Source organism: Diospyros lotus, chromosome 14 (assembly GCF_014633365.1).
Source record: "Diospyros lotus cultivar Yz01 chromosome 14, ASM1463336v1, whole genome shotgun sequence".
NCBI classification, from domain to species: Eukaryota; Viridiplantae; Streptophyta; class Magnoliopsida; order Ericales; family Ebenaceae; genus Diospyros; species Diospyros lotus.
In genome coordinates, this window is record NC_068351.1 from 25,563,583 (window position 1) to 25,575,100 (window position 11,518).

The 11,518-nt window shown below is 41.8% G+C and overlaps 1 long non-coding RNA gene across 1 annotated transcript; it reads right to left on the reverse strand.

Annotated features, from left to right (window-relative positions):
* Nucleotides 1–485: 485 nt before the first annotated feature.
* LOC127789617 (uncharacterized) lies at nucleotides 486–2,042 on the reverse strand. Its single transcript, XR_008020623.1, has 3 exons — nucleotides 1,274–2,042; nucleotides 1,002–1,086; nucleotides 486–692 (listed from the first exon to the last, which is right to left on the reverse strand). It is a non-coding gene; the product is annotated as an uncharacterized LOC127789617 (long non-coding RNA).
* Between the last annotated feature and the right edge of the window lie 9,476 nt (nucleotides 2,043–11,518).

An 11,518-nucleotide genomic window follows, 5' to 3' on the forward strand; every position in this document is an offset into this window, starting at 1 on the left:
ATTCCTTACCGTGACCTTATTCAATTGTTGGTAATCGATACACATTCTCAGACTTTCGTCATTTTTCTTTACAAATAATACTGGTGCGCCCTATGGTGACATACTTGGTGTAACGACCCGCTCCCACTTTTGGCCTCCACTGGTAAATAATCAACTGGATTACTCACCCGATGAACCACAACTGAAGGGTTGGACTATGTTTCAACAGGAAATGCCCTAGGTGGGAACTAGGCTTCGTCCTTCCCTTCGCTCCACTCAGGAAATCGGTCACAACTTAAACAAGAAGACTCAGCAAACTGAGACCCGAAACCTGAGTGAGCTTCACCTCTCTTCAGCTCACCTCATAGCAAGCCAGAGGTGACCCAGGCACAAAGCTAGCATAACAACACTTCGCTGAGTATTGGGGATTTATGAGAACATACCTTGCTGGACTTTACTCGGTCCGAACTTGGCTGCAACAACTAAAGCCACATATACATCATGCAAATCCCAATCATCTATCATGCTATAATGATTACAAAAATTAGATACATTTAACGCTCAACAACACATACATTCACTCACAAGGGGATACATACATAACACCACATGGCTACGTACAAGAGATAATAAAATACACAACTCGGGCAACACAACTAGTTACCACAACAGCCTCCCGGCGCTATCCCTGCTTGCATCTGGACTTGCATCATCTACACATGAGGTAAAATCTCATGAGTCACAAAGACTCAGTAAAGGTGCAATGCATGTAAATATGAATATAACCATGTTTATGTATGCCAATGCATGCAAATGAGGCTAGGCCCACTCATCCTCACAACCCTCCAAGGTTTGAAGTATTAACCTATCAGCCCTTACAACACTAGTCCTCCTTATGGCCCCAGGTCCACTAGATCTCGCATCGCGCAAGTGTTAACCACTACATGCAAATGCAACGTAAAAATATTATCAAACACATTTACTAGCTTGCAAGGCCACCTCCACATGGGGTCGTCCCTTACCTGGCTCGAAGCCTCATCTCTACCTTGGCACGAACTCCAGCCCGAACCTCAAGTTCCTCTAGGATCACTTCTTTCTCGATCGAACCTAGAGGCAAACACACCAAAACCCCAACTCCATTAATACCCGACATTCAACCAATGCCCTCAACTACGCCGCACACCGCTAAAATCATCCATCAACAAAATTTCAAATAACCCCAACACAGGGTTTAATCCAACGAATAATTATTAACTCTCCAAATAAATTAATTCAAAGAAAATAACTCATTTACCTCAATCCATCCGGAGAAGAAAATTGGACAAACGCCCACATCGGCCTTACCTTCTTGACTGCCATCTTGCCCCAAAATCTCCATTGTCAAGCTTTCGACAAGCTCCTTGGGCCCCCAAAATAATTTCCCGACTCTTCCCCCATTTTTCTGGAATTTTCTGGCATTTTTCTCCATTTTCCCCTTATTTTCCAGAATTTCCTTTATTTTTATTTTTATTTTTTTTCTTTTATTTCTTCCTTCTTCCTCGGCTTCCCGTGCGCCTTCCTCTTCTTCCCTTCATCTTCACCGTGCCTGCACCAGGCTCCCACGCATGGCCGCTGGCCACCGGCCACCGCCGTCTGGCCCGCGGGCTGTCGCTGCTACACGAGCTGCCGTCAATCGCCACCACCACGGCCAGCAACTTGCCTGCTCACAACACCCTCTGTCACCAAGTATGCCATGGATGAACCTCCCTTGCGCGCAACCGGCTGCCATGGCCGACGCCAGCCTCCGTCGCTGCTCACGTGACCCCGCCGACCACCTTAACTCGCTGGGACCTCAAGCGCGCCACCGCTGAGCTGCCGCTGCTGCTCCGTCGCCTTCGGCCACCTTGCTTCGGGGATGCTTCATCGTCGGCCATGGCAGTTATTTTCCATGGCCAATCTTCCCCCTCCGTCGCTTCTTCTTCTCTCGTGATCACTCTCTTCTCGCTCGGTCTTGATCTTTACTCTCTGCTTCCCGAGCTCTCTCTGCCTCTCTCTCATTCTCTCGGATTTCAAATAGGTAAAGACTTTCACTAGGAAGCTTCATGGGAAGCTTCCTCTCTCACACACACACACATATATATATATATATGCAATTTTACACATTTAACCCCTTAATTTTTCAATAATATCACTTCAGGGTTTTAATAATTCCACTTGATAATTTTAATAATGTCATTTGGGCCCTCCAAGACCTAAATTAATTATCATTAACCCACACAAATTCTTGATTCTTTGAAAATTAATAACGGGCATCTACTCGGGAATCTTGATTTCGTCTCTGCGCCTGCATAGAACCTTTATTCGACCTGAAAACACTTAAGGGTTTCCTTACTCAGAAAACTGAACCACCCCTAGGGTCCTCTCAGCTTCCAGGAGGTCCCTTGCAATCGTTCGGTACTGGCACCCATTCGGGCTTGTACATAATTTATTCCAAAAATTATTCTCGGTCGGACTGCTTCCAGCGTCCTAAACCTCATCTTGAGACACTAATCAATCTCTTGCCCTCTTCCCTGGACATCCAAGTCCCGGGGCATTCCCTGCCGCCAATTCGGCAATTTTCATTAATTAATTTCTTGAAATCGACCTTCGGGCTTCCCAGACCACCCAAGGTCCTACCAAAATAATCAAAATTTATTTATTTTTCAATACCACGAAATACCGAGTATTACACTTGGCCTAATGAATCCTTTATCAGTCAGCTCCTTGTGACGACCCACTCCCACCTACGAGTGTCACCAGTGAATAATCGACCAAATTACTCACATACCAAGCCAATAACTAAAGGGTTAGACTATGTTTCAATAGGAAATGCCCTAAGTGGGAACTAGGATTCGTCATTCCCTTCGCTCCAGTCTAGGAATTAGTACCAAACAAAAATAAGAAAGCACAACAGACCGGGACCTGAAACTCGAGTGAGCTTCACCTTTCTTCAGCTCGCCTCATAGCAAGCCAAATGTGACCTAGGCACAAAGCTAGCATAACAAACACTTCGCTGAGTATTGGAGATTTATGGTAACATACCTTTCGATCCTTACTTGATTTGAGACTCTGCTCCACCAACTAAAGCCATATACAACAAACAATCTCACAAACACCTCTCACACTATGATGAAAACAACAACTAGATACATCAAGCACTTAACAACATTTACATTCAACCACATGAATACATACACATGATAAATGCATAACATACAACTCGGACAACATTGCTAGTTGCCACAACAGCCTCCTGGCACCATCCCTGCTTGCATCTGGACTTGCATCATCTACAATATGAGATAAAACCTCATGAGTCATAAAGACTCAGTAAGGGTGAAATGCATGTAAATATGAATATAAATAGGATTATGTATGCCAAGTGCATGCAACTGAGGCTAGGTACATTCATCCTCACAACCCACTTAGGTTTGGGGGAGCTCGAGGCCTATTATGGTGGCCAAAAAAGCAACAGCCATCGTTGCTGGCTGAGAGCAGCAACAACACTGAAGGCTGCCATAGACGTTGGGCAAAGGCAGGGGCCGAGCAGCACCAACAGTCGAGCAATGGCACTGGGCGAAGCAACATCAGCTAGCGCTCGATGGTGGCTACCAGTGGGCGGTGGCACACGGTGGAGATTGAAGACGGCAATGGCGAGTTACAGAAGTTGCAGGGGCAGCGGCTGGTGGCGCGAGAGGGCTGGTTGTGGCTAGTCGCAGTGGAGGCAGTGGTGGCTACTGTGCGTGGTGATGTTGGAGGCAACTGGCGATGGCGAGGCTGGTTGTAGCGGTGGCCAGTAGAGGTCCAAGTGGCATTGGGTAGCTGCAATGTGCGCAGCTAGTGACCATCCGCGGTAAAGAGGGAGGAAGAAGAAGAAGTGGAGAAGAATAAAGAAAAAGAAAAAAGAAAAAGAAAATATAAAGAAATTTAGAAAATGGAGAAAATAGGGAAAAATGCTTGAAATTCCCATAAAATTCAAGAAAAATTCTGGAAATTATTTCAAGGTTTGAGGGCGTGCTAGAGGCTTGGATATGGGAATTCGGGCACTTGGTGGCAGCTCAAAAGGTGATGCCAGTGTGGGCGTTTCCTGAATTTCTCCTCCAAATGAGTGAAGGTTCGACCAGGGAGGCAGTGAACCTAGAAGAGCTCAGAGTTCGGGTTAGCGTTCTCGTCTGTGGCAAAGATAAAGCTTTGCGCTAGGTAAGGGATTACCCCAAGGGTGGTGGTCTTGTTTGCATTTGTAAGTGTTTTTTTATGAGTTGCATGTAGTGGTTAACAATTGCATGATATGTGTTCTAGTGTACCTATGGCCATATGGAGGACTAGTGTGGTGGGAACGGTTGGTCGATGCCTTAACCTAAGGAGGTTATGAGGGCATGGCAACTAGCGATGTTACCCGAGTTGTATGTTATGCATTTACCATGTATGTAATTTTGATTGTGAATGTAAATGTTGTTGAGCGCTAGATGTATCTAGTTATTGTGATCACCATAGTGTGATAGGTTGTTTGTGAGATTACTTGATTTATATGGCTTTAGTTGGTGGAGCCCGGTTTCGGATCAGGTAAGGACCAAAAAGGTATGTTCCCATAAATCCCCAGTACTTAGTGAATGTTGATATGTTAGCTTTGTGCTTGGGTCACTTTTGGCTTGTTCTGAGGCGAGCTGGAGAAAGGTGAAGCTCACTCGAGTTTCGGGTCACATTCCACTGTGTTTCCTTGTCTGTGTTTGGGACCGATTCCTCGAGTGGAACGAAGGGAAGGACGAAGCCTAGTGCCTACCTAGGGCGTTTCCCGTTGAAACATAGTTCAGCCCTTCAGTTGTTAGTTTGTGGTGTGAGTAATCCGGTCGATTATTCACCGGTGGCGCCCGTAAGTGGGTGTGGGTCGTCACATTCCTACAGCTGACTCTTTAATTCTCCCAACTCAGCTGGTGCCATACAATATGGTAGTATTGATGTAAGTCGTGGTTTAAGCATCAACTCGACAAAAAATTTGATCTCTTTGGGAGATGGAAGTCTTGGTAGATCTTCTGGAAACACGTCTTCGAATTCTTATACAATCCACACCTCCTCGACCCTAGGTATTTCCTATTCCACTAACTAAGAATTAGCTAGGTACCATATGCCCCTTTATTCATTAGTTTGACCGCTTTATGTGCCAAAATTATTCTCCTTTCCTTGGGATTATTTTATCCTCAAAATTTGACCAGTTCTCTCCTGGGCTTTCTTATAGTCACCGTTTTTCTCTAACAATCCATGTTGGCACCATATTTGGATAGAAAATCCATCCCTAAGATGACGTCAAAGTCGTTCACATCTAGCAGTATTAGATTAACTTGAAATTTATTGTCACTTATGTCGATCTTGCAATCTTCAATTAGTTACGATGTTTCCATGGTTTTTCCCGCAAGGTTTGAAATAATCATCAAGTACCCTAAAGGTTTGGCTTCCATCCCCAAATCCCCGGCTAATGCATGCGTAGACCCTGGGTCTATTAATGCATGCATAACGATTTTCAGTATAAGAAGTGTACCTTGTATGACTGCAGGATTTACCCCTACATCTTCCTTTGTCAGATTGAAGACACCTCCCTGGTGGGTCCCATGAGCTTCCCCTATCTTCTTAGCTTACCCGCGAGCCTGTTCGACTTTCAACTTGTTTGGACAGTCCCATGCAATATGCCCTTGTTACTCGCACTTGTAGCATATGATCCTCCCCGGACTTCCGACATGAGGCGTTTCCTTCCTCTTGGGATAGTTTCTTCCCATGTGCCTCTCTTCTCCACACACGAAGCAATGGATCCTCTTTATATAGCATTTCCTCCCTGCGTTGTTCTTCTTGCATCGTAGGCACCGCTTATAGCCCTAAAATTTCTATTCACTGGTCTAAGCCCCGAGTTTCCCTTTGTCTCCTCAGACCTTATCAATCTCACCCGTAGGAGATTTATTTTCATGGTTAGAGCTTGATTCAAAGTTTCCTCATAGGTATCAACAGACTAGGTATTCAGAGCTTACTATAACTCCACCCACAATTTGGAAAAGAACTTTTGTGCCTTCTTCCATTCATTCACCTTGTACATTGCAAATATTTTATGAGTTGAGTAAATTTTGTGTCGTACTGGGTTACTGTCATTTCCTCAGTTTACCTTAAGTTCATAAACTCCAAACTTTTTCCCTATCTCCTGAAAGTAAAGAAAGATCGCTACGGGGCAAACAACGTAGTTCAAAAATTTGAACTTTACCCTTTTCCCGTCGATTGGATCAACGTTGAAATCAAATCATTCACATAAAATTAAATCTAACCTTTAGATTTCTGAGTCATTTAAGGATTGGCGTCATCCAAGTGTCTGGACTCTAACTTGTGATACACGACAAACGTCAGTTGGCGAAGAGAATGAAATGGGAGTGCTAGCTACCTCTGCTTTTCGCTGCTTGTGTATGGATGGAAAGAACCTCCCGTTTCGATCAATGCCGAAAGAAGCGAGAAAGAGTGAACGACAATTTTTTTTTTCAACTCTTGAAAAATCACAAAACCATTCACTAATTTGTGTAACCCATAAAGGGGATATTTATAGAAGAGTAAGGCCTTCTAGGGGTTTCTAAACCTTAATGGATATGAGTTATCTCATTTATCCTAGTCCAACTAGGAGCTTAATTAAGTGGCCCAAATCAAATAATAAGTTTAAATAAAATATTTGGTTCAAATCCAATTTAGTCCAAATATAATAATTAATTTAATATTTGGTCCAAATCTAATTTAGCCCAAATATTAATTTAATTTAATTTAATATTTGGCCAAAATACTTTATTTAGCCCAAATATTAATTTAAGGCAAATATATTTTATTCCCTATTTACCATTCCAACAAATAGAAAATTATTAAATTGGAAACTCCTTTCTAATCTAATCAATTGTCATTTTAGGAAACTCTTTCCTTTATTACGACCCCTCGCTATATCGACGTCATTACGTCTATTTGTTCTTTTTCTAAGAACCTATGATGGCACAACTTCTTGCTGAAGTGTCCTACCTAACCATATGTCCGCTCTCCTGGTTTAAGCTAGGGATCGTACCTATTGCGTATCACTCATTAGGCTTCCAAATATGTTGGCAATGTGTCGGTATGAACACATAAGACAAGATTGGCCTCTAACAAGGCGTTATGTCTACCCAATTATTCAGAAGGATTCATAATCCATAAACAACCTTTCACGAGCATGGTTACTGTGTAATTTGATCCTCTCGTTAATGTATCTTCTGTGTCCCAAGTCTGGTGATGTGTTGCTTGATTATAATCACATGAGTTTTCTTTGGTCATTTGGATATCTTTACTCAATAGAAAGTGAATCAATAACTCCTTATTGATCTCTTTCACCATGGCCATGGATTTAAAGTGAATATCCACTGAAAGCACCTTAGATATATTATTCTCTATCAAGGGATAGACGAGTCCCATCTTAGTTATGCACCCATCTCCATAAGCCTCACGATATGCACAACAATTGCACATGTGCAGCCTTTATCTAGGCTCATCGAAACAATATAAAAGCATATCGGTCTTCTTATGAGATGATCGTGACAACCTCAGGTCCAAGGATTAGTTACACTCATCTCATATGAGAACTTCATCAACATATAACTAAAATAGATTCTCATGGCAAGTCATGTCAAGTGACACATTCTCCAACATTAATCATTTTTGTACTTGTCTAAGCATCCCCATTCTTATGGGTGTGAGACCCCTATTGCTATCATATAGCAAAAACATAAAACATACAAGTCTTATCGCAATTGTCAATGTCCATTCTTGACATTGCTACGACTTGGGACATTTAATGATGTCTATAAACTGTGATACATCATCAACATCTTTATAGATTAATCACAATATACATCATATGGACTTCGATGTAGTTTCATCCTGTCATTACAATAATAACAAGAAACTCATAGAACAATTTCTTGTGAAATTGAATAACTCCTTATTCAATAATAAATATGACTGCAATTGTCAGTGTACAACATGCCCAATCTGATTGGGTCTAGAGCACCTACACGAACAATCTCCCACTTGCACTAAGGCCAATCATTCATGTATCTTATACTTGATGATTGAACACATAAGACAAGATTGAATCACTTTCACTGTGTATATAAGCTCCAAAAATTTATCTTCAGGGCACATCTTTTCTAAATACCCCCAGACCAAGTAGAAGTCATAATTCACGAATCATGTGGCATAGCTTTCTTTTTTTGCGTGGCATGCTCAGGAGAGCCTGTACTCCATCACTGTTGCCGTGAAAATGGAATTAACATCCACCTCCTTTAATTAGCAAACGACCTCCTCAACTTTCTTCTCTGCCTCCTGGAGTCAAGTTTATAAATAATTTTTCTCTTTCAAGGCACGACGGTGCTCCTCTATTAGTGAAGTGTTGGCATCTCAAAGGGCTCAGTCGATCTCTCGCTACCCCTCCAACTAGTGCCTTATTTGCCCAAGTTCATCTCTAAGGGAGTTTCTCTCCCCCCCCCCCCCCCATATTCTCTCAATGCCTCTCTCGAGGCCCTGGACTTGGTCTTGATAGCCCTTGAGGTCCCTAACTTTGTGCTCAAGGTGGCTCCGTTTAGCTCAAAGGTATAGGCTCTCTTTTATAAATATCTACTTGTCTACCTTAACCTTGGCCAAATCAGCTCAAGCACTTACAGTCACAATTACTTGTTGTTATATCCCCTGCCAGTAAGGTCAAAACAAATATCAAATATTAGTAGCAAAATTCAATAAAGGGGTAAAGTGCCAATAAACTCATAAACTCCCATACCTCGATCAGGCACTGCTCCGCAACATTCAAAACCTCCAAAGTAAGTCCCATGAAATATTATTTATCACGAGGTAGCACCATGGACCTTTCCTTGGTGGATAAGCCCCATATCAGGAAGTAAAGGCATATATTATTAGTGTAGGTGCTCTAGACCCAATCAGATTGGGCATGTTGTACACTGACAATTCTAATCATGTTTATTATTTGAATAAGGAGTTGTTCAAATTCACAAGAAGTCATTCTATTAGTTTCTTATTATTATTGTAATAACCAAATGAAACTAGATAGAAGTCCATATGATGTATATTGTGATTAATCTATAAAGATGTGAGATGATGCATCATAGTTTCTAGACATCATTAAACGTCTCAAGTCGTAGCAATGTCAAGAATGGACATTGACAATTGCGGTAAGACTTGTATGTAATATGTTTTTGCTATGTGATAACAATGGGGGTCTCACACCCATAGGCATGGGGATGCTTAGACAAGTACATAGGTGACCAATGTTGGAGAACATGTCACTGGATATGACTCGTCATGAGAATCCATTTTGGTTATATGTTGATGGAATTCTCATACGAGATGGGTGTAACTAATCCTTGGACTTGAGGCTGTCACAGTCATCTCATTAGAAGACCGGTATGCTTTGACATCGTTTCGATGGGCCTAGATAAAGGCTGCATGTGGGCGATCGTTGGGTATATCGCGAGGCTTATGGAGATGGGTGCATAGCCAAGATGGGACTCGTCTATCCCTTAATAGAGGATGATGTATCTAAGGCGCCTTCGGTGGATATTCACTTTAAATCCATGGCCATGGTGAAAGAGATCAATAAGGAATTATTGATTCACTTTCTAATTAAGTGAAGATATCCGGAAGACTGAAGAAAACTCATGTGATCGTTATCAAGCAACATATCGCCATACTTGAGATCACATAAGATACATTGACGAGATGATTGAATTACACGGTAACCATGCTCGTGAAAGGTTATTTGCGGAATATGAATCCTTCTGAATAATTGGGTAGGCATGATGCCTTACTAGATGCCAATCTTGTCTTATGTGTTCGTACTGACACATTGCCAACATATTCGGAAGCCTAATGAGTCATACGCAATAGACACGGTCTTTGGCTTAAATCAGGAGAGTGGATGTATGGTTAACTGGGCACTTCGGCAAGAAGTTGTGCCGTCATAGGTTCTCACGGAAAAAGAACAAATTGACGTAATGACGTCGATATGACGAGGAGTCGTCATAAAGGAAATAGTTTCCTATAATGACAATTAATTAAATTAGGAAGGAGTTTCTAATTTAATAATTTTCTATTTGTTAGAGTGACAAATAGGAAATAAAATATATTTGGGCTTAAGTTAATATTTGGACTAAATTGGAGTTGGGTCAAATATTAAATTAAATATTATATTTTGATTAAATTAGATTTGGACCAAATATTAAATATTATATTTGGACCAAATTAGATTTGGGCCAAATATTAAATATTATATTTGGGCTTGAATTAGATTTGGGCTAAAATATTTTATTTAAATCTATAAAAGGATTTGGGCCATTTAATTATATTTCTAGTTGGACTAAAATAAATCTACTTAATTAAGTTCCTAATTGGACTAAATTAAATGGGCCGGCCCATATCCATTAGGGTTTGAGAAACCCTAGAGCTCTTTATAAATATCCCTTTATGAGTTGCCCAAAATATAAGAAAAAGAGAGTTTCTGGTCTAGTTTTTCAAGAGTTGAAAAACGTATTGCCATTCACTCTTCCCCGTTTCTTTTGGCATCAATACGAAATAAGGGCGTTCTTTTTCCGTCCATACACAAGCCGCAAAAAGGAGAAGGAGCTAGCACTCCTATTCCGCTCTCCTTGCCAACGGACGCATGCCGCGTATCACGAGTTAGAGGTCGGACACTTGAACGGCTCGAATCCGCAAACGACTCGATAATCTAAAGGTTAGATTTATTTATTTGTATGTGAATGATTTGATTTCGACGTTGATCCAATCGTCGGGATTGGGGTAAGGTTCAAAATTTTTTGAACTACGCTGTTTGCCCCGTAGCGATCTTGCTTTACTTTCAGATATGCCCTAGATCCTGATTCCAATTCCTGGTGGGGCGGTCAGTCCATTAGTTGAGAGAGTGGTAAGTTGTACACAACCCTATGTTGGCTGTGATATCTTTCCAATCTAGCTTGCTCCCACTATGCCTCAGCCTCAGCCTCTGCTGCTTCCCTAGCCCTAGCAGCCTCTAAAATGGCCTACGTCCCTAGGCTCAGTGGATATGGCAGCTTCGACAAATCTCCGTCCTTAAAATACCCTCTAGAAGCCTATAGAGATGGTGGTAATGGTGGAAAATTCATTGAGGGGATATCGAAGAAATGATCGGGCAAAGGTTTTGCAGCCTCCCCTACCACGCTCTTACCCCCTCCCTCCACCCTAGATTTTTTGCTTAGTCGTGCTAGGGGAATCGCTCTTTCTGCAATCTCCTCGGAATTAGGAACATGGACAGTATGTGGCTATTGCTCCTCTCAAGCCTCCTCCATCCGGTGTGAGGACTCAACCATTTAGCTAGAGCTAACCTTTGAAACTGTTACATCTCTACAATTCAAAAAATAACAAGACATTAGTATATCTCCAAAGTAAAAAAAGCAAAAATAAAGAAGCAAGCAAAACGAAAAGGGGTAGGGTGAGC